The 21,807-nt window shown below is 41.2% G+C and overlaps 1 long non-coding RNA gene across 3 annotated transcripts in view; it reads right to left on the bottom strand.

The window, feature by feature from the left end:
- Positions 1 to 21,807, bottom strand: part of LOC142841762 (uncharacterized) — a 160,241-nt gene that overhangs the window by 129,303 nt on the left and 9,131 nt on the right. For 2 of the 3 annotated variants that reach the window (XR_012909091.1, XR_012909092.1), the window contains 2 exons: positions 14,645 to 14,765; positions 325 to 503 (listed from right to left, as the gene is read on the bottom strand). This is a non-coding gene — a long non-coding RNA (uncharacterized LOC142841762). The remainder of the gene's footprint in view (positions 1 to 324; positions 504 to 14,644; positions 14,766 to 21,807) is intronic. The other variant, XR_012909093.1, reaches the window with a different exon arrangement.

Raw genomic sequence — 21,807 nt, 5'->3', positions numbered from 1 at the left:
GCTAAAATAAAAGTTTTATCTGATACAAAGTACAATTTTGTGGAAATGGATATTCCATAGGATGTAAAGTCATAGACTATGGTCTCCACAAAGGCAGCCTAAAATGGCTTCCTCCAAAGAAGTGTGTGTCACAGTTCATGTGCAGTCACCTGGCCCCTTCCACTTCAGTATAGTCCTCTTTAAGATGGCAGACAGGGCTCATAGGGAGATGGCACCGGGTTGACTCTTTTTTGTTGTTGTTGTTGTTGTATATATTAAAATTTGTAAGTCTAGAAATTACTTGAATCTTTATCGATGTTAATAAAATAAAAGGTGTGGCTCTACCTTGTCTCCTGTGTGAACTTTACAAATCTTCACAGCTTCTATATAGCCAGGTGTTAATTGTGCCGAAGGCATGACTGATTGAGGATGGAGTGATACTTTTACAAGCTCTGAGTCATCCTCCCTGCCGGAGGCTGTTGCAAATTCCATGTGAGGGTTCATTCAGGACAAGTAGTCTAGGCCTGTGGAAGAATACAGAGTGACATGTATCCACCATTATTGCTGTCACACAAAAGAGTTTCATTGTTTTCGAAATCTGTGCTCTTCCTCCTGGTCCCTCTCACCAACTACCACTGGGATAACCGAACTTTTGGTCTCACACTCATTTAACCTCTTCCCAATGTCACACAGAGTCACACAGTCTGTAGTCCTTTCCGGCTGCCTTCTTTTGCTTACTATACATTTCAAGTCCTGCAAGGTCTTTCCATGGTTTGGAAGCATATTTAATTTCAGTGCTAAAAACAGTCCATTATCTGGACTTTGTTAATTCATTTACAAACAAAAGGGCATCTTGGTTGCTTCCAACAGTTACGAAAAATACTACCTTACAATGCTGGGTATGGCAGTACCAGCCTTTAATCCCAGCAGTATGGAGGTGGAAACGGAAGGAGCAGGATTTACAATCATCTTTGGCTACATACAGAATTCAAGACAGCCTGGGATGTACATGATTCCCTGTCTCAAACAGCAACAAGAAAAGAGTATTGTTCTAAACATACATACACAGTTTTTGTGTGGACATACTTTTCTAATTCATTGGGTAAATGTCAAAGACCATGATCGCTAAATTCTATAGGACAGTGCTTAGTTTTATAACAGACTGAAGTAGGCAAGCATAAGATATACTTTAGTACCCTGGGACCTCCATTTGGTTTTGAGTTATACACACACCCCTCACTTGTCCTATTGCCCTTGGCAGCCCTAGTTCCTTTTGCACAAAGTATTCACCCACATCCCTATCCAAACTAGGTATCTAAGTACCCTCAGAACTCAACCCCTACTCCTGCAACAGACAACATTCATAAGTTTTCTGCGCCTGGTAACAATCAAATTTGGACAAATTCTATTCAAGTGTATTCTGAGAATAGCTAGGTATAGAAAACAGAAGGATCAATCCAGTCTGAACTGGTTTTGGGTTCATGGAAGGCGAAACTGAGTCTTCTAGTAACATTTTAGGGAGAATGTTTTTGCCATCTTATTATTTACCATCTTATACCTATGCATAGTTGGGTGAGCATATAATACAAATAGGATGTATTTTGGGAAGGGAATACACAGAGGAAATGATTATATAACCCAATCTATCATTTAAAATAATCACCCAAACTATGCCCCTTAGTAACCAACTCTTCCATCTTGAATCCCATAAAAGAAAGTCCTTAAGAATAATTGGGGCCCAGTTGGGCAGTAGTGGCACACACCTTTAATCCCAGCACTCGGGAGGCAGAGACAGGCGGATCTCTGTGAGTTTGAGGCTAGCCTGGTCTACAAGAGCTAGTTCCAGGACAGTCTCCAAAGCTTCAGAGAAACACTGTCTTGAAAAATAAAAAAAAAAAAAGAATAATTGTGGCCCTTGGGTCTCCTTACCCATGTGGTCTGATGTCAACCTTTCTAAAAATTTATTTTTACTTTATGTGTATTTTGCCTGCATTTATGTATGTACACCACAAGCATACAGTGCCCTTGGAGGCTAGAAGAGGGCATCAGATGAGTTACCTTGTAGGTATAGGAAACCAAACCCTGGTCTTGTGCAAAGCACCGAGTATTCTCAACTACTGAACCTTCTAATAAATAGCACCCACCATATCAATGTTGATAGTTGGTATCTTTCTTTTTTTATTTTTATTTATTTATTTATTTTTCCATTAAAAAAATTACACTTCCTCCCCTCCTCCCATTCCCCGCCTGCTCCCCCACTCACCCTCCTCCCTCCCTTCCCTGCTTAAGAGAGGGCAGGGAACCCTGCCCTGTGGGAAGTCCAAGGACCTCCCCCCTACATCCAGGCCCAGGAAGCTTTGCAACCAAACAGACTAGGGTCCCAAAAAACCAGTACATGCAGTAGAAACAAGTCCCAGTACCTTTATCAATGGCTTCTCAGTCAGCCCCCATTGTTAGCCACATTCAGAGAATCCAGTTTGATCGCATGCTCGTTCAGTCCCAGTCCAGCTGGATTTGGTGAGCTCCCATTACAACAGGCATCATTCTTTAATCTGTGTTATTGCTTTGCTCAAAACAAAATTGTCTTGCTTCCTTTGCAAATCTGTTTGAGCCCTTATTCCCAATTCTTTGAATAAGAGGCTAAGAACATGGAAACACTTGGTCCAGATCCCAGCCACCGATAAGAAAACTTCCAAACTTCCAAGTCCCTGTCCTGTTCTGCATTCCCATGAGCAGTGAAAGAGAGTGAGCAGTACCCCACATCCTTGATGGGATCTGATGTTGTCCATGCTCTGGATTTTGAACATTCTAAATTTGGGCAGTCATATTTAACTGTTGTTTTAGTTTGCACTACATATGAAGTAGAATGTCTTTCCAACCTTACTTGGCATGTGATCTCTTCCTTGGTTAGGTATCACTCAGGTCTTGGTCCATTTTGAGTTGAACTGTTAGTCTCATATTGCTGATTTTTAACATTTCTTTTCCTTATTCCCTTCTTGAGACAGGGCCTTACTATGTAGTCCTGACAGGTCTGGAACTCAGAGAAATCCATCTCTCTCCATCTCTGAGTCCATTGTATAATTTGGATAAGTCTCTCTCTCTCTTCTCACTCTATCTCATGAGCTTGGCAAATATTTCTTTAATTTGTCTTATTTTCTTAACACTGTTACAGAAGAGAAGGGGTTTTGTCTTGTTTATTGAAGCACTTGGATTGAATTTAGAGTCTTGCAAAAGCTAGGCAAACACCCTTGTTTTGCCACCAAGCTATATCACAGCCTTCTTTACATTTTTTGTTTCAATACAGGGTCTTCCGAAATTGCTTGAACAGGACCCTCCTACCTCAGCCTTTATTTTTGTTTTGTTGTTGTTGTTGTTTGTTTTTGTTTTGTTTTTCGAGACAGGGTTCCTCTGTAGCTTTGGAGCCTGACCTGGAACTAGCTCTTATAGACCAGTCTGACTTCAAATTCACAGAGATCCACCTGCCTCTGCCTCCTGAGTGCTGGGATTAAAGGCATGCGCCACCACCGCCCAGTCCTCAGCCTTCTAAATAGCTGAGATTACAATCCTGTGATGACAGACTCAGTCAGAACTGACATTTTAGCTTCAGTGAAATCCATTTTATCAATTAGATCTTTCATGGATTGCTTTCTATCTAAAACTTCAGTAGCAGGGCTAGAGAAATGGCTCAGCCAATAAGAACACTGGTTGCTCTTCAAGAAGGCCTACATTTGATTCTGAGCACCCACATTGCAGCTAGCTCACTATGGTCTGTTCCAAAGTGATTCAATGCTCTCTTCTTGCCTCTATGGTCACTGCAGGCACATGGTGCACATACATGTAGGTGAAACACCAACATACATTAAACAAGTGAATAAATGTCAGTCTCAAAAGAATACAAGCAAAAAGTCAACAGCTTACCTAAGGGCCATCAAGATTTTCTCTCATGCTAATTTTTGTTTTCACAAACTGCATAGGTCTATGATTTATTTGCTTTTCCTTTTTTCTTTCTTTTCTTTTTTTTCATTTTTGTTTTTTTTTTTGAGATAGGGTTTCTCTGTAGCTTTGGAGCCTGTCTTGGAACTCACTTGGTAGACCAGGCTGGCCTGGAACTCACAGACATCCGCCTGTCTATGACTCCTGAGTGTTGGGATTAAAGGCATGTGCCACCACCACCAGGTTTATATGATCTATTTTCTAATAATTTTGTATCAAGATTGTCTTAAAATATTTATTCTTACTTTTAAATTATTTTTTTAAAAAATATTTATTTATTTATTTATGTATACAATGTTCTGTCTGTGTGTATGCTTTCGGGCCAGAAGAGGGCACCAGACCTTATTACAGATGGTTGTGAGCTACCATGTGGTTGCTGGGAATTGAACTCAGGACCTTTGGAAGAGCAGGCAATGCTCTTAATCGCTGAGCCATCTCTCCAGCCCCCATACTTTTAAATTCTTTACATTCATTTTTACTTTATTTTATGGGTGTGAGTGTTTTTCTGCAGGAGTGCATGTGTACCCAATGTGTACCTGGTGATTCTGAAGGATAGAAGAGAGTATCCCATCACCAAAAACTAGAGTTAATGTAATTTGTGAGTCACCATGAGATGCTGGGAACTGATCCTGATCCTCTACAAGAACAGCAAATGCACCGGGCACTGGTTGGTGATGCATGTCTTTAATCCCAGCACTCGGGAGAGGGAGGCAGGCAGATCTCTGGGAGTTCTAGGCCAGCCTGGTCTACAAGAGCTAGTTCCAGGACAAGCTGCAAAGCTACAGAGAAACCTTGTCTCAAGAAGAAGAAGAAGAAGAAGAGGAGGAGGAGGAGGAGGAGCAGGAGGAGGAGCAGGAGGAGGAGCAGGAAGAGGAGCAGGAGGAGGAGCAGGAAGAGGAGGAAATGTTCTTATAGACTAAGCAATCTCTCTAGCTCCTATTTTTTTTATAATTTTTTTTAAGATTTATTTATTTATTATGCAAACAACATTCTGCCCACACGCCAGAGGAGGGCGCCAGATCTCATTACAGATGGTTGTGATTCACCATGTGGTTGCTGGGAATTGAACTCAGGACCTCTGGAAGAGCAGACAGTGCTCTTAACCACTGAGCCATCTCTCCAGCCCTCTAGCTCCTATTTTTAATTTATAATTATGCATGTGTATATGTGTCTATAGGGCATGTTCAAAGGAGTACAAGTGTCCTCAGCAGTCAAAAATCATTAAATCCCCAAGAGTTGGAGTTATAGGAGTTTCAAAGCAGTCATACATGGGTGATAGAAACTGAATCCAAGTCCTCTTGAAGAGCAACGAGCTCTCTTAACCACTGAGCCATCTCTCTGGTCCCTAAAATTACTTCTTTTGCAGGAAACAAACACAACTAGAGAATATATGAAGTGCCGGGCGATGGTGGCGCACGCCTTTAATCCAAGCACTTGGGAGACAGAGGCAGGTGGATCTCTGTGAGTTCGAGACCAGCCTGGTCTACAAGAGCTAGTTCCAGGACAGCCTCCAAAGTTACAGAGAAACCTTGTCTCGAAAAAACAAAAGAGAGAGAAAGAGAGAGAGAGAGAGAATGAATATATGAAGTGGATTAAGACAATGTTATCATGCTTTCTATGATTTATGTATATAGATACATAAAATCCTATACCTGTGTGTGAGAGTCTGTGTGTTTGTGTGATGTGTGAAAGTATAATATATATTATATAAGAATGGATAGATAGGTAGGTAGGTAGGTAGGTATGCAGATAGATAGATAGATAGATAGATAGATAGATAGATAGATAGATAGATAGATAGATATCAGAGCTTAAAAATAGAAAAAGTCTCAAGTCCAAATGTATCAAAGACCTCAACATAAAGCCAGCCACACTGGACCTTATAAAAGAGAAAGTGGGAAGTACATTTGAACACATTGGCACAGGGAACCACTTCCTAAATGTAACCCCACAGCACAGACACTGAGAGAAATAATTAATAAATGGGACCTCCTGAAATTGAAAACCTTCTGTAAAGCAAAGGGCATGGTCAACAAGACAAAACAACAGCCTACAGAATGGGAAAAGATCTTCACTAATCCCACATCAGATAGAGGTCTGATCTCAAAAATATACAAAGAACTCAAGAAACTTGACACCAAAAGATCACATAAACCAATTAAAAAAATGGAGTACAGACCTAAACAGAGAACTCTCAACAGAGGAATCTAAAATGGCTGAAAGACACTTAGGGAAATGTTCAACATCCTTAGTCATCAGAGAAATGCAAATCAAAACAACTCTGAGATTCCATCTTACACCTATAAGAATGGCCAAGATCAAAAACACTGATGACAACTTATGCTGGAGGGGTTGTGGGGAAAGGGGAACACTTCTGCATTGGTAGTGGGAATGCAAGCTGGTACAGCCCCTTTGGATGTCAGTGTGGCGATTTCTCAGAAAATTAGAAAACAACCTTCCTCAAGACCCAGTAATACCATTTTTGGGTATATATCCAAAGGATGCTCAATCATGCCACAAGGACATGTGCTCAACTATGTTCATAGCAGCATTGTGTGTCATAGCCAGTACCTGGAAACAACCTAAACGCCTCTTGAATGAAGAATGGATAAGGAAAATGTGGTACATTTACACAATGGAGTATTACACAGCAGAAAAAAAATGGCAGCTTGAATTTTGCAGGAAAATGTATGGAGCTAGAAAACATTATTTTGAGTGAGGTAACCCAGACCCAGAAAGACAGTTATCACATGTACTCACTCATAGGTGTTTTTTTTTTTTTTTTGGTTTTTTGAGACAGGGTTTCTCTGTGGCTTTGGAGCCTGTCCTGGAACTAGCTCTGTAGACCAGAACTGGTCTCGAACTCACAGAGATCCGCTTGCCTCTGCCTCCCGAGTGCTGGGATTAAAGGCGTGCGCCACCATCGCCCGGCTTCATAGGTGGTTTTTAAACATAAAGCAAAGAAAGCCAGCGTACAAACCACAATCCCAGAGAACCTAGACAACAATGCAGACACTAAGAGATACTTACATAGATCTAATTTACATGGGAAGTAGAAAGTAGAAAAAGACAAGATCTCCTGAGTAAATTGGGAGCATGGGGATCTTGAGGTAGGATTGAAGGGGGAGGGGAGCAGAGAAAAATGTAGAGCTCAATAAATAGCAATAAAATAAAATTTAAAAAAATAGAAAAATTCAGAGCCATGAAAAACATACGCACACACATATAAGTAAATAAACAAACAAATATTTTTAAATGTTTTGGGCAGGAGTTTTGTTTAGGTTTTATGAGATAGGTTCTCACACAGCTCTAGCTAAGCTTCCAGTTTGCTATGTAGCTGAGGATGTCCTTGAACTCCTTTAGCCTGTACCCACAATGTACTTGTATGATGAGTGTGTGATACCAGGGCCACCTTGAAATGTTTTGAAATTAATAAGTGCCAATGGAGAAAAACATGCTGCAATAAATATTTCTGCAAGTATTTCTTTGAGCACATGAAATTGTGGGTTATATTCTGAGATGTGGTTTGTGAACCATAAAATCGGGCCACCTTCAGCTTCACTAGAGATTGCTGCTAAGTTCCTCTCCAAGATAGCTTTGCCACTGCGTTTCACTGTAGCATCAATGCTTTGCACTGTGGGGATTGGTTTCTGCCACTCCAGTGATGTAAGCTTCTATCTCATCACCTCTTCTCTCAATATTTTATTATAAAAACTTTAGACATATATAAAATTTGAATGCAGGTGGTGACTACATAAGTATTTTGTCTGACTTGCTTTTATACGCAATCCCACTACACACAATTCAGTCTATCTAATTTCGTTAGATAATCCAAAGTAAATTATAAACATCAGTGCTGGTTTATGATTTTGCCTTGTTATAACACAGGATTTCATATACCCAGGCTGGCCTCAGACCAGCTACGTAGCAAAAGGATGACCTTAAACTTCTGATCCCAAATGTTAGGACTGCATGTATGCACGACTATTCCCAGTTCATACTATGCTAAGGTTGGGACCCATAGTTTTGTGAATGTTAGGCCAGCACTCGACCAACTGGGCTACATTCTCAGCTGCCCTTTCTCATTAAAAGAGTGTGTCACTATGCAACCCCGGCTAGCCTGAAACCTACTGCCCCCTGAGTGCTAGGATTATATGCATGTGCCACTATACCAAACATTAGTATATGTTACTTCTAAATGTAAGTGTAAGATAAAGCTGGGTAAAGTGATTTAGACCTACAGTTCCATACAGAGGCTGAGGCAGGAAGATCACAAGCTTAAGGCCAGCCTGGTCTATCCCTTAAGATCTTGTTCCAAACAAACAAAAAGTCAAATGTGGTAGAGTAAGCCTATAAACCTGCATGTAGGGTATAGAGGCAGGAGGATCAGAAATTCAAGGTCATCCTGTTTTACATAATAAGATAGAAGTCAGCTTGAGTTATATGACATATTCTATTTCTACATATCATTAAATATACAATACATGCCAATAGATCTCTATATATACAATTATATATAAATATATACCTCTCTATCTATCTATGTGTGTGTGTGTGTGTGTGTGTGTGTGTGTGTGTGTGTATATATATATATATATATCATTGTTTTCAGAAAATTCGCCAACTCAACTTCTTTGGGCAACCATTATTTTGTTTTTAGCTTTTTGAATATATTTTTGTTCCTTTTAGTTTTTTATACATATGCGCATATGTACGTATGTGTCTGAGTGTGGGTGTACGTGCACGCACATGCCCAAGGAGGCCAGAAGAGGGTCCCAGAGCCTCTAGAACTACACTTACAGCTGTGAGCCACCCATTTTGAATTCTGGAAACCAAACCTATGTCCTCTGCAAGAGCAGTGTGCACTCTTAACTGCCGACACACCGTCCCCCTCTTTTGTTTTCTTGAGAAAGGGTCTCCTGTAACCCAGACTAGTCTGGAAATTATTCTGTCGTTAAAACTGTAGTGATATTTCATTTGTATTTTAATAAATAAAGCTTGTCTAAAGATCAGAGAGCAATACAGCCCCACTGGTCAGCCTTACAGACCAGGCGATGGTAGCCACACTAGTTGCCATAGAAACCAGGTGGCGCATGCCTTTAATCCCAGAACTAGAGAGGATTATAAAATGGGAGGAGACAGGTCTCATTCACAGTCTCATTCTGAGATTCCTGGAGGCAGGATTGCCATTTCAGACTGAGGTCGAGGTAAGAGCCAGGGGTTGGCTGCGTTTTTTGTTTTTGTTTTTTGTTGGGTTTTTTTTTTTTTTGATCTTCAGGTAGAACCCCAATTTCTCTGAGATTTTATTAATCGTGCACAGAATTTATCCTGTAGTTAAAACTAATCTTGAACTCCTTCCTGATATTCAAGGTCTCTACCTGCTGAATACTGGGATTATTAGCCTGTACTACCTGTTTTTGTTTTTCTAGAAAATATTTTAGATAATATACTGGTTTTTCCTGTTCTGGATACTGTGTACTGTTTTGTGGACAGTTCCCTTCATTCAGCATAATTTTTTTTGAGATTTGTCCAGGTTATCATACCTATCAGAAATTTGTTGCCCTTTATTGTTGAACAGAATCCCACTATATGAATATTCCAGTGTGCTCCTCCGCTTTTCCAATGACGGGTACTATTCTATTTTTAGTTTTTAGGCATTATAAATGAAGCTGTTTATCATTCTTTTGGTAAAAATTCATTTCTTTCGTGTGTTTTCATATGTATGGGTAAGTTTATACCACAGATTGCCAGCACCTAGAGCTCAGAGGCCAACTTGTGATGGCTGGATCTCTCCTTCCACCATGTGGCTTCCAGGGATTACACTCAGGTATCAGGCTTGGCAGCTCCTTTACCCACTGAGCTATCTGGCTGGCCCATGATGTCATTATTTCTGGGTGTATACTTTCATTTCTCTTAGGTTTAATTGTTTTAATTCGCATTTCCCTGCTTACTAGTAAGCCTGAACACATTTTTTGGCAGGCATATTTCATTCTGTATATTTTCTACCCATACATTTGCTCACTTTTGCTTAGTTGTTTGTCTTTTAACATTTTTATTTTTTGAAGCTCTTATTCTGGTTGCTAATCCTAAATCTCTAACATGTTGTAAATATCTTGTCCTCTTACTTTATATATCTTTCTTATGCAGAATTTTAAAATTTTAATGCAGTCAAATCTATAACTATTTTTTTCTTTTACAGTTTATCTTATTCAAGACCAGAGACTTAAAGTCTGAGGTATATTCTTAAATATTCCTTATGGGTATATGAAGACTTTCTGAGGTGTTCAAGTATATACATGGCTTAGCCTAGTATAATGACACATATCAATATTCCTATCACTAAGGAGCAGGAGAGGGATAGAATTGAAAGGCAGTCACAGTTACATAGTTCAAGTCTAGAGTGTTTACATGAGACCCTACCTAAAAAAAAAAAAAGAAAAAAACTTAACAGGAGATGCAGCTCAGTTGGCACAGTGCACACCTAGAATGTACAAGGCCATCCACTCAATGTCCCAAACTGCATAAAACTGGTGCTGGGGAGTTGGTTCCTTCCACAAGTAATGGGTGACTGCTGGCAGGCCTGACAGTCTGGGTCCCAGCCCTGAATCTGACACAGAGAAAGGAGAGAACAGTCTACAACAAGTTGTTCTCTGAACGCCAAGTGTGCAAAATTAATAAATATAAAAAAATATGGGTATGGTGGCAAACACTGGCAGTTCCAACACTTGGGAAGTGGAGACAGGAAGATCAGATGCCCATGGTTATCCTGGAGTTTGTATATAGTGATGTCAAGGCCAGCCTGGGATGGGAGGCTCTGTTTCACAGGCCAATAACAAAAGTAAGTAAGCAAGCAAGCAAACCAACATACCAAAGCAAATATAGATAACTTTAAGGGACTGTTTCCATATCCTCAATTTCCATGTCTACTCTGGCAGGGCTTTTATTTGTTTGAAGACAGTTTCATGTAGCACAGGCTGACCTTGAACTAGCTACACAGGTGAGAATGACTAATAGGCAGGTGCTGCTGTGCAGGGTTTTCTATGGTACTGGGCGTAGAAGCCAGTACACTGTGTATCCTAGGCAAGTGTTCTACCAGCTGAGCTCTATCTCAGACATCCCTTTTTCATGTTTACTCAAGCCTGACGCTGAAACACCTCAAGAGTACCTGTGTGGTGTCCTCCTTCTCGGTTTCCTGTCCCATCCTTCTTTTCACAAGTGTGCCTGCATCTTTACCCCACAAGCTGAATCATGTTAAACCTCTTAAATCACACTTGAAGCAGAAAGAAAGCCTCTGACAAACAAAGGAGCCAATCAATATATTGACGTGAAAAGTGTACATGTTGTCAGGTCTAGGGCCAACGTCCTTAATCCCAGCATTTGCAAACAAGAGGCAAGAGGCTCAAGAGTTCAAGGCCACCCTATCAACTTCTCCAGTTGTTTAAAATGTTTCACAATAACATATCAAAGGGATAATGGACAAATAGTACTGATGCCAAGAAAGCCTCTCCACAGCCATAGTTTTGTGTCTTTCTCTGTTCCTGTTCCCACGGAGAAAAGGAAAAGTAAAGAGAGTTTGAGTAAGAAATACTGAAGGTGGCAGAGCCTTATTCTAGGCAACAATTTCATGGCAAGACTATGCCATGTCTGTCTTAGGCTTCAGAAATGAGAGCCAGGGAAACTGTTTAGGCAAACAAAGGTACCTGCCATCAAACTTGACAACCTGAGTTCCATCCCTAGGACCCACGCAGTTGAAGAAAAAAACTGGCCCCTGAAAGCTTTGCTCTGACCTCCATAAGACATGGCACTTGTGCACACATGAAAAAAGGAAAGAGAGGGAGGGAGGGAGGGAGGGAGGGAGACAGAGCACTAGAGAAACGGCTAATCAGTTATGTGTGCTTGCTACTCTTCCAGAGAACCAGAGTTTGCTTCCCAACACCCATGTCAGGGGCTCACAACCTCCTGAAACACCAGCTCCAAGGGATCTGACACTTCTCTGTCTTCTGTGAATGCACTCATGTACACACAAACAAATACAAATCATAAAGGCCAGGAATGATGGTGCATGCTTTTAATCACAGCACTTGAGAGGCAGAGGAAGGTGAGTATCTGTGAGTTTGAGGCCAGCTTGGTCTTCATAGCAAGTTTCAGGCCAGCTAGGGCTCCATAGTGAAACTCTGAAAAATATCTTTTAAAGGGCTGGAAAGATGGCTCAGAGGTTAAGAGCATTTTCTGTTCTTCCAGAGGCCCTGAGTTCAATTCCCAGCAACCATGTGGTTGCTCACAACCATCTATAGTAAGATCTGATGCCTTCTTCTGGCGTGTAGGCAACCATGCAGACAGAATACTATATACATAATAAATAGATAAATCTTGTAAAAATCTTTTAAAAAATTAAATTTTGGAGCTAGAAAGATGGCTCAGCTGTTAAGAGCACTGGTTGCACTTCCATAGGACCCAGGTTTTATTCCCAGGACTCACATGGCAGCAAGTAACTTTCTGTAACTCCATTTCCAGGGGATGCCATGTCCTCTTCTGACCCCCATAGGCCATGCCTGTACATGGTGTATAGACATAGAGACCAAACACTCATGCATAAAATAAATAAAACACAATTTTTCAAATTAATTTAAAAATAAGTAAAATTTAAGAAAAATAGACTTTGTAAATGAGATGATAGTTGTTTACAAAGACTATATTAATATGCTTTCATTTGAATTGAAAGTAAGTCCGTTTCTAAAAACCAATGTAAATCTCACTTGACAGGATCTTCTTCAACAGTAGGACTGATTCTGCCAACGAGATTATATGGGACACTATCTCCATAAATTAATGAATGCAAACAAGCAGTTCTGAGACACTAATGAAAACATATTCAAAGCACAAGAGAAGATAGGAACATTTAATTTTAAACTCTACACTGGTAAACATTGTTTCAAATTAACAATAGTTTACCTTCCAAGACTATTTGAATATATCAAGTGAATTAACTAACTTCTAAGTGAAAGAATAGATAAGCACAACTATTGGTCATTTAATAAGCTTATTGATAATTCCTAGAAACTGAAAAAAAACTCTAGGTAGTGAGAGAAAAATATTTTTCAATTTCAGTGGTTTCCAATTATTTCCTTTCAACAAACTTAAAAGAAAGTCCAATCAAATAGATCACAAAATATCATTTCTGATATGTCACTGCGTGTCTTTTGTGTTTTCTTTTTGCCAGAAGACTCTAGAAAAGTTCAAGTAATTAAATTGCATTTCCTTTACAATACTCTATTCCCATTTTCTTATGTGTTTGAACAGGTCTCTTGATGTATTATGTCTGTAAAAATAGAAACAATGGGGCTGGGAAAATGGCTCAGGGGTTGAGAGTACTGACTGCTCTTCCAGAGGACCCAGGTTCAATTCCTACCACCCACAAGGAATTACTGTCTGAAATTCCAGTACCAGGGAATCTGACACATCATAAGATGCAGACAAGCACCCAAAGTATAGTAAGTAAGTAAATCTTTAAAAAATAGAAACAAAGGTGGGAGTTGGAAGAAGGTTCAGTGGTTAAGAGCACTGGCTGCTCTTCCAGAGGACCCAGGTTCCAGTTCCAGCACCCATATGCAGCTCACAACCGTCTGTAACTTCAGTTGAGGGGATCCAAGGTCCACCTCTGTTCTCCACAGGTAACAGGCATGCATGCGGTTCACAGACATATATCCAGGTAAACACTCATAGCACATATAATAATTTAAAAAAAATAAAAAGAGGACTGGAGAGATGGTTCAGTGGTTAAGAACACTGACTGCTCTTCCAGAGGTCCTGGGTTCAATTTTCAGAACCCACATGGCAGTTCAAAACTGTCTGTAGTGCCGGGTGGTGGTAACTCATGCCTTTAATCCCAGCACTTGGGAGACAAAGGGTGGCGGATCTCCATGACTTTGAAGCCAACCTGATCTACAAGAGCTAGTTCCAGGACAGGCTCCAAAGCTACAGAAAAACCCTGTCTCAAAAAACCAAAAACAAACAAAAAAAAAGAAAAGAAAAGAAAAAAACTGTCTATAGCTCCAGTTCCAGGGGACCAGAAACCCTCACACAGACATATATGCAGGCAAAACATAATACTCATAAAATATAAATAAATAAATCTTTAAAAGGTGAAAAATAAAAACAGAGAAAGAAACAAGGCTGAGAGCAGTGGTTAAGCGCACTTAAAAAGCCAGACATAGTAGTGCACACCTTTAATTCCAGTACTCAGGAGGCAGAAGCAGATGGATCTCTGTGAGTTTGAGGCCAGCTTGGTCTACAGAGAGAGTTCCCAGGACAGCCAGGACTACATAGTGAGGCCCTATTTTGAAAAAATAAGAGCACTTACTGGTTTCTCAGAGTTCAGATCTCACCAACCACATGTGGCAGTTGACCACTGGCCCAGCTTCAAGAAATACAGTGCCCCTTTATAAATACATGTATTCACACACACACACACACACACACACACACACACACAAACTCACTCACACATACCCTTTAAAAAATATGAATAGAATTGATGCTAAACTCTGTCATATTCTAAGCAAAAGAAGTATTCACCCATTCATATGTGAAAGAAAAAAATGTTTAAAAATTAAAACTCATGTTTGCTAATACTTTCTATATCTAATATAGTCCAGGTTAGTATTGAACTCACAGGGCAGATGATGATGACCTTGAATTCCTGATCCTCTTGTGGTCACATCCCAAGTGCTGAAATTCCAGGTGTGTGTTACCACGATGCTCTCAAGAATAGCTTTAGGTTCACTTTTTTTTTTCTGAAAAGAAATATGAGAAGCAATCAGTAACAGCCACCCTCACTCTAGTTGCCTTAACCAAATATTATAGACTGGCTAACTGGAACAAAGGCAAGTTATTTTCTTATGTTGGACCCTGAAGTCCAATCACCAAGGAGGAGTTGCCCCAAGAGACCACTCTCAAACCACAGTTGATGTAAAAGCAAGAGGATTTAATTAATTCTGTCGCGACAGGGTCTTTCAGCATTCGAGAAGCCAGAAAGTCCCCAAATAGCTGGTACAGGCTATTTTTAAAGTAAAAAGCCACAGAAACAAGGGGGGAGTCTGGGGGTTGTTTTTCATCCTAACCGTATCTGAGGAACTGAATCAATATCCCCTGACCAAGGCCAAGGAACTGAGTCAACATCTAAGGGTTATCTTGCTCCGATTCCAATAACTGAGTTCTATCTGGAGAACATCCACAAGGGCACAGGGAGATGGAAAATCCCCAACACTCTAGTACGTGCATGTGAAGTTGTTAGGTCCTTGGTTCCCAGGGGAGGGCAGAGTACTGCTGCTGAGAGGCCTCAGAAATGGCCTCAGAGTTGTCAGAAATGGCTTCAGAGTTATCCTAGAGTTTTACATTTATAATGGCAGTGGTTGGCAGTTCAGGACAAAGGCATGAACACATACAGTGTCGGTAAATGTGCTCCTCTGGACTGTGCACAGTCTTCTTATCCCTGTGTCCCCACATCAGGATGCCTGCGAAGATCTCTTTGTACAAGGGCACTAATCCCAACATAAGACACACACTCTCAGACCTCTCATTTAAACCTAATTATTTCCCAAAGGCCTTATATCCTAGCAGCCAGTGGTAATTATGGCTTCAACATATAAATATTCAATCCATACATTTTTAAAGCATAAGATCATGTTACATTAAGGTAAAATTCAGTGGGGTAAGTAAAATGGAAAAATTAATTAGAATGAAAGACAATTTATATGAACTTTCTGGTTATTATTATTATTATCAATATTTTGAGACCATGGTTTTCTATTATGTAGCTCCGGCTGTCCTTGAACTCACTATGTAGCTCAGGCTGGCCTCAAACTCAAGAGTGCTGTTTGTCTCTGCCCCTGAATGCTGGGTTTAAAGGCCTGTGCTACTATGCTTGGCTTATTTTTGCTTCTTTAAAGAGAGTTTTATGTAACCCAGGCTAGCCTCAAACTTCCTATGTATTGAGGAGTACCTCGAAATTCTGATTCTCTTGCCTCACACAATTCCCAAGTTCTGGAATTAGAAGCATGGCCAATTGTGCCCAGCTGATTTACTTTTACAGCAGTACCATGTATTAGGCAGGGAATGGTGACACATGCCTGTAATCCCAGCCCTTGGGAGGCAGAGGCAGAAGGATCACGAGTTCAAGTTCATTAAAGGTTACATATTGAATTCACATTAGATGCCACCCTGGTCTATATGAAACTTTATCTCAAAAGAAATAAAACCAACAAGAACCCAAATAATGCTGGCATTACAGGAATAAGTGCCCATGCCTCCATTTGGTTTTCCTCAATGACTGTGTTAGTTAACATTTATACCAACTGTGTACAAAGATTCTCTTTTCTCTACATTCCCATCATTGACTGTTAAACTGGATTTCTTTTAAGACTTGGTCTCAAGAATCTTTGGCTAGCCTCAGGCTCACTATGTAGCTGAGGATAACGTTGAACTCCTGATTCTCATGCCTACTCCAGTGCTGGCATTACTGGCATGTGTCACCATGCCCAGTTTTGTTTGTTTGTTTCGTTTTTCAAAACAGAGTTTCTCTGTCCTGGAACTCACTCTGTAGACCAGGCTGGACTCGAACTCACAATGATCCTCTTGCCTCTGCCTCCTGAGTGCTGGAATTAAAGGCATATGCCACTACTGCTCAGCCACCATGCTCAGTTTTATAAAATGCCAGAGACTGAATCCAAGGTGTTTGGCATACAAAGCAAGCACTCAACTAAGCCCCAGATCTAGCCCTGGATATTTTTTAAAACAACCATTCTTATGGGTATGAGGTGATATCTCATTATGGTTCTGATTGCATTTTCCTGATGATTAGTGGAATGTAGTTTTCCCACCTACTTTTAGACATGTTTTAGCCATGTTTACTATGAAGCCCTTGCTATCCTGGAATTCACTATGTAGACCAGGCTAGAGTCAACCTCACAAAAACTGTCCTGTCTCTGCTTCCCAAGTGCCTTTAGCCATTCTTCTGTCTTCTTTTGAGAAACTTCTATTTGGGCATCTTTTACATGTTGTGCCCAGACCCTCAACCCCCAGAGAGGCCACCAGGACCAGAGACTTGGATGCAAGGGCAAGGTTTATTCCAAAGTAAGCATGATAGAAGCCAGGCAAGGAACTTGTCCAGCACACTCAACACAGTGAGGGCAGGAGGAGCTCCCCTTCTGGGTTTTTAGAGGCAAAAGTCCACCAACTTTCACCTAATTTTCATGCACAGACCTAATTGGGAACAGAAAACTTTTACAAAGGGCAGAAAATTCAAAGGGAAGAATGTCATCATGCAAATGAGGTATGGGTAAGAGTAGGGCTCGAAATGGTACACTCCTAGCTGCCTTGGGGTACTAACTGGAGCATAGTATGAGCATGCTTTTGATTGGCCCATTCCTGGCTATCCTTGAGGCAGCAGCATTCCAATTATTATCAGCTACAGCCAGATGGTCCTTGTCGCATACTCTCTGTTTTTCTCAAGTGTTTTTCAAACTAACTTAGACAGAGTGGCCAACTTAAGCAAAAGCAATAAGGTCGCTCTGACATTCTTATTCCTCTCATACATTTTGTAATTGAGTTGTTTTCTTTTTCACTATTAAGGTATTTTTTGCTTATTCATTTTTGAAACAGAGTCTTGCTACATAGCCCAGGCTGACCTGGAACTTAATATATAACTCAGGTTGGCCTTAAATTTACCATCCTTTTGCCATAGGCTGCCACGTGCTGGAATTGTAGCATGTTTTGATGTGGGGTTCCCCTTTCTATGCTGTGAATATGTTTCATTACCATTAGTTAATAAATAATGCTCTTTCAGCCAATGGCTTAGCAGAGCAAAGCCAGGTGGGAAATCTGAACATAGATAGATAGATAGATAGATAGATAGATAGATAGATAGATAGATAGATAGATAGATAGATATGCAATGTAGCTGCTGAAGGAGACAGACTCCGGATCCTTACCAGTAAGCCACAGCCTCATGCCGATACATAGATTAATAGAAATGGGTTAATTTAAGATGTAAGTGCTTCTTAACTGCTGAGCTATCTATCCAACCCCATGGAAAGCACTTTGGCTTTAGTTGTTTTTGTTTTGTTGTTGTTTTACAAGACAAGGTTTCACATAGCCCAGGCTCGCCTTGAACTTTTTGTCTTCCTGTCTCCACCTCCGAGATTCTGAGATGGTCCATACCTGCTTTATATGACACTGGTACAAGCATTCTACCAACTAAAGTACATCTGCATCCCCAGGTATTCTTTTTATTCGTGTACTGATCCCAAACATAGAAGAATGCCAAGCATGCGGGATAGTCTCAAGTTAGGTTCCCTCTACCCAAAGCCCTCTACCACCCATCTACCTAAGCCCACCCCTGCAGTGACTTCTCTCTCTGTGGTGGAGGCAACAAGAAAGGCCCTGGATGCAGATCAAAGCAGGCTACACCAGACTTCAGCAGTAATTTGCTTTTTAATATAGGGTCTCATGTAGCCCAGGCTGGCCTCAAACTTGCTATATAACCAAGGCTGGCTATGGACACTTTTTTATTGTTCTGCTTTTTTTTCAAGGCAGGGTCTCATTATGTAGCTTTGACTGTTCTGGAACTTACTCTGTGCACCAGACTGGCCTTGAACTCAGAGACCCACTTTCGACTTTGCTTCCTAAATAATAGCACCAAAGGTGTGCGTGCGCCACTAAACTGGGCTGTGGCTCTGAACTCTTGATATTCCTGTGATGAGATTATAGGTGTTCAGCACCTTAACTTGCTAAACTTCCATCCTGAAGGACAACAAAGAATTAGGTAAATGAAGCAGTGAGACAAAACATAATAAGGCATAGAAATGGAACAAAAAGCCTTGTACACTGGAATGGCAGTTAATGCCTTCTGTTCTCTCTCTCGTTCTCTCTCTCTCTCTCTCTCTCTCTCTCTCTCTCTCTCTCTCTCTCTCTCTCTCTCTCTCGTGACAGGGTTTCTCTGTGTAACAGCTCTAGCTGTCCTAGAACTAGCTCTGAGACCAGGCTAGCCTTAAAGTCACAGAGATCCGCCTGCCTCTACCTTCTGAGTGCTGGGATTAATGGCGTGCACCACCACCACCCGGCTCTGCTGCCGTTCTCACACTATGTGCTGATTGTGCCACACAGTGACAAAGCCTCTCGGACACAGGGTTGTGTCCTAAGTCCAGTTAGTCCAGTTTTTCTAAACACCTGAGTTTCTAGCAACCACCACCCTCAGTATCTGATCAAATTTCCTCATTCTGTGCTCATCACACTGGCCTGCCTCCAGCAAAAATTCCCCTAGAATTTGACATTTCCTCTTGGTAGTTTACCATCTGCTGACCCCCATCCTTTCCCTTGGCTACAAATTACGGTCCTTCCTTGCTATGCGCGCAGCTGAGCCTAACTTCCTTCCTCTTACTGCCAAACCTCACTGCCGTGGTCACTATAGCAATCACGAGAGAGCCTTTCTTTACTAGATATCATTAAAAGGATGTTAAGGAACATCACGTTTGTTCTCCACGTAACCCCACGAGGGGCATACTTTGCTAACACCATCTTCCAGACCAGAATACGGGAGGTGACTCGAGAAGTATGCTGACGATTCAGATTTTAACAGGGCTGAGTGGGAGGGAGGATGGAAAGAGTGACAGAGGCTCTAGGGAACTCTTCCAACAAATTTGTCCTAGTCCATTTGAGCTGCTATAACAAATATACCAGATGCAATTTTGTTTGGTCTCAGGTCAGAAGGCTAAAAGTCTTTTTGTTGTTTTTGAAGGACAAATTCTAAGCTCAAGGTGTGAGCAAGTTCTAAGTAAGGCTGCTGTTGTTTGTGGGCTTTTTGGTTTTGTTTGGATTTTTGAGACAGGGTTTCTCTGTGTAGTCCTAGAACTAGCTTTGTAGACCAGGCTGGGCTTGAACTCACAGAGATCTGCCTGCCTAAGCCTCTGAAGTGCTGGGATTAAACCTGTGTACTACCACCACCCAGTTGATGTTGCTTTTAATGGTCTTCTGTCCTATGATAAGGACAGCAATAAGGTTTTAGCAGGTTCCACCCTGAGAGTTGCACTTGAATTTAAATACCTCTTCAAAGGCCCTTTCTCAAAATACAGTCACATTCTAAGGTACTAGGAGATAGGGATCCAGCACACACATTGGAGAAGAGACAACTGAGTGCACACATGTCTTAGAATGGATTTGAGCTTTAATTCTATAGACAAGTTATTCTGAAACCTGGTGGTGAGTCAGATGCACTGGGAGATCTTTGGGGAAGTTCTAGTTCCAGGACATGATTCATATTCAGTCACTCTGGGCTAGATTCTGGGGAGAAGTTTAGTTCCTCGGTCCTTTCCATTTGATTCTGGGACAGTCGGAATTTTCTCCCTAACCCCTCTTCATCCAGGTACTAGGATTGAACACAGGATCTTGTATGTGCTAGATAAGCACTTATCACCAAGTTACATCTTCAGCCCTTTTATTAAAATTCTGAGGGCCAAGAAAATGGCTTGGGGGTAAAAGCATGTATTTGCCTTGCAAGCCTGATGATCTGAGTTCAATTCCCAGATTTAAAGGTGGAAGGAGAGAATCAACATGTGAAAATTGTCTTCTGACCTCCAAACCCAGACACTGCACACAAACACCCATGCTCATACATCATACATACACAATCACAGTCACATAATAAAATTAAAAATTTAAAAATAAAAAAAAACAAAAAGAACACATAGACTGTGATGAACTAACTGCAATTATCTACATTTAAGATACGAATCTGTTCAGTACTCTGGCTTCTGGTTCATAGTCTTTCTATCTAAACACACATCTGATTATTCATAGTGACCCTCCAATAAGCCTGCTTCCCTCCTGGACCTCAACTCCAGTAGTTTTTTACTTCCCCCAATCCAGACTCACAGGGACAATTCCCTGACCTTGACTGTTTTGAGATTGTTGTCTCTTTGAACAGTGCAGAGACAGTGTATAGCCATAGGACTGGACTAGTATATAGAAAGCTTAGATGGGCCGGGCGGTGGTGGCACACGCCTTTAATCCCAGCGCTCGGGAGGCAGAGGCAGGCGGATCTCTGTGAGTTCGAGACCAGCCTGGTCTACAGAGCTAGTTCCAGGACAGGCTCCAAAAACCACAAAGAAACCCTGTCTCGAAAAACCAAAAAAAAAAAAAAAGAAAGCTTAGATGGGGGCTGGAGAGATGTCTCAGAGGTTAAGAGCACTGGCTGATCTTCCAGAGGTCCTGAGTTCAATTCCCAGCAACCATCTGTCATTTGATCTGGCTCCCTCTTCTGGCCTGCAGACTGAACACTATGTAATAATAAATAAATATTTTTTTTTAAAAAAAAGAAAGCTTGGGTGGACTTTTCTCTTAGTTTGAGATGACTGTGTGCTCTTTTGACCCCACCCCAAACTATGACCCTGTCCCTAGAAGATAAAGGCAGAGAAGGAAAAGGGAGGGCTAGATAGAGATAGCAGCTTTGTCAGCTCATGATTTACACAGACAGGAAATTACAGCTGCAAGAAGTGAGGGAAAGTTCAGGTATAGAGATACCAGAGCAAAATTCAGGAGATAATCCAGAATGATTGGCCCACACCTCACATTACAGGAAGTTGAAGTGGGAGGAGTTCCAGGAGTTCCAAGCCAGTCTAGCCTACAGTAGGAGACCTTATTAAGAAAGAAAAGAGGGGAGATAGAAGGAGAGGGGGGAGAGAGAGGAAGGAAGGGAGGGAGGGAGGGAGGGAGGGAGGGAGGGAGGGAGGGAGGGAGGGAGGGAGGGAAAGAGGGAAAGAAAGGAGAAGGAGGGAGGGAGGG

The sequence above is a fragment of the Microtus pennsylvanicus genome, chromosome X (assembly GCF_037038515.1).
Source record: "Microtus pennsylvanicus isolate mMicPen1 chromosome X, mMicPen1.hap1, whole genome shotgun sequence".
NCBI lineage: Eukaryota > Metazoa > Chordata > Mammalia > Rodentia > Cricetidae > Microtus > Microtus pennsylvanicus.
Note: the sequence above shows the minus strand (reverse complement) of the source record. Positions and strands in the feature narration are given on the sequence as shown.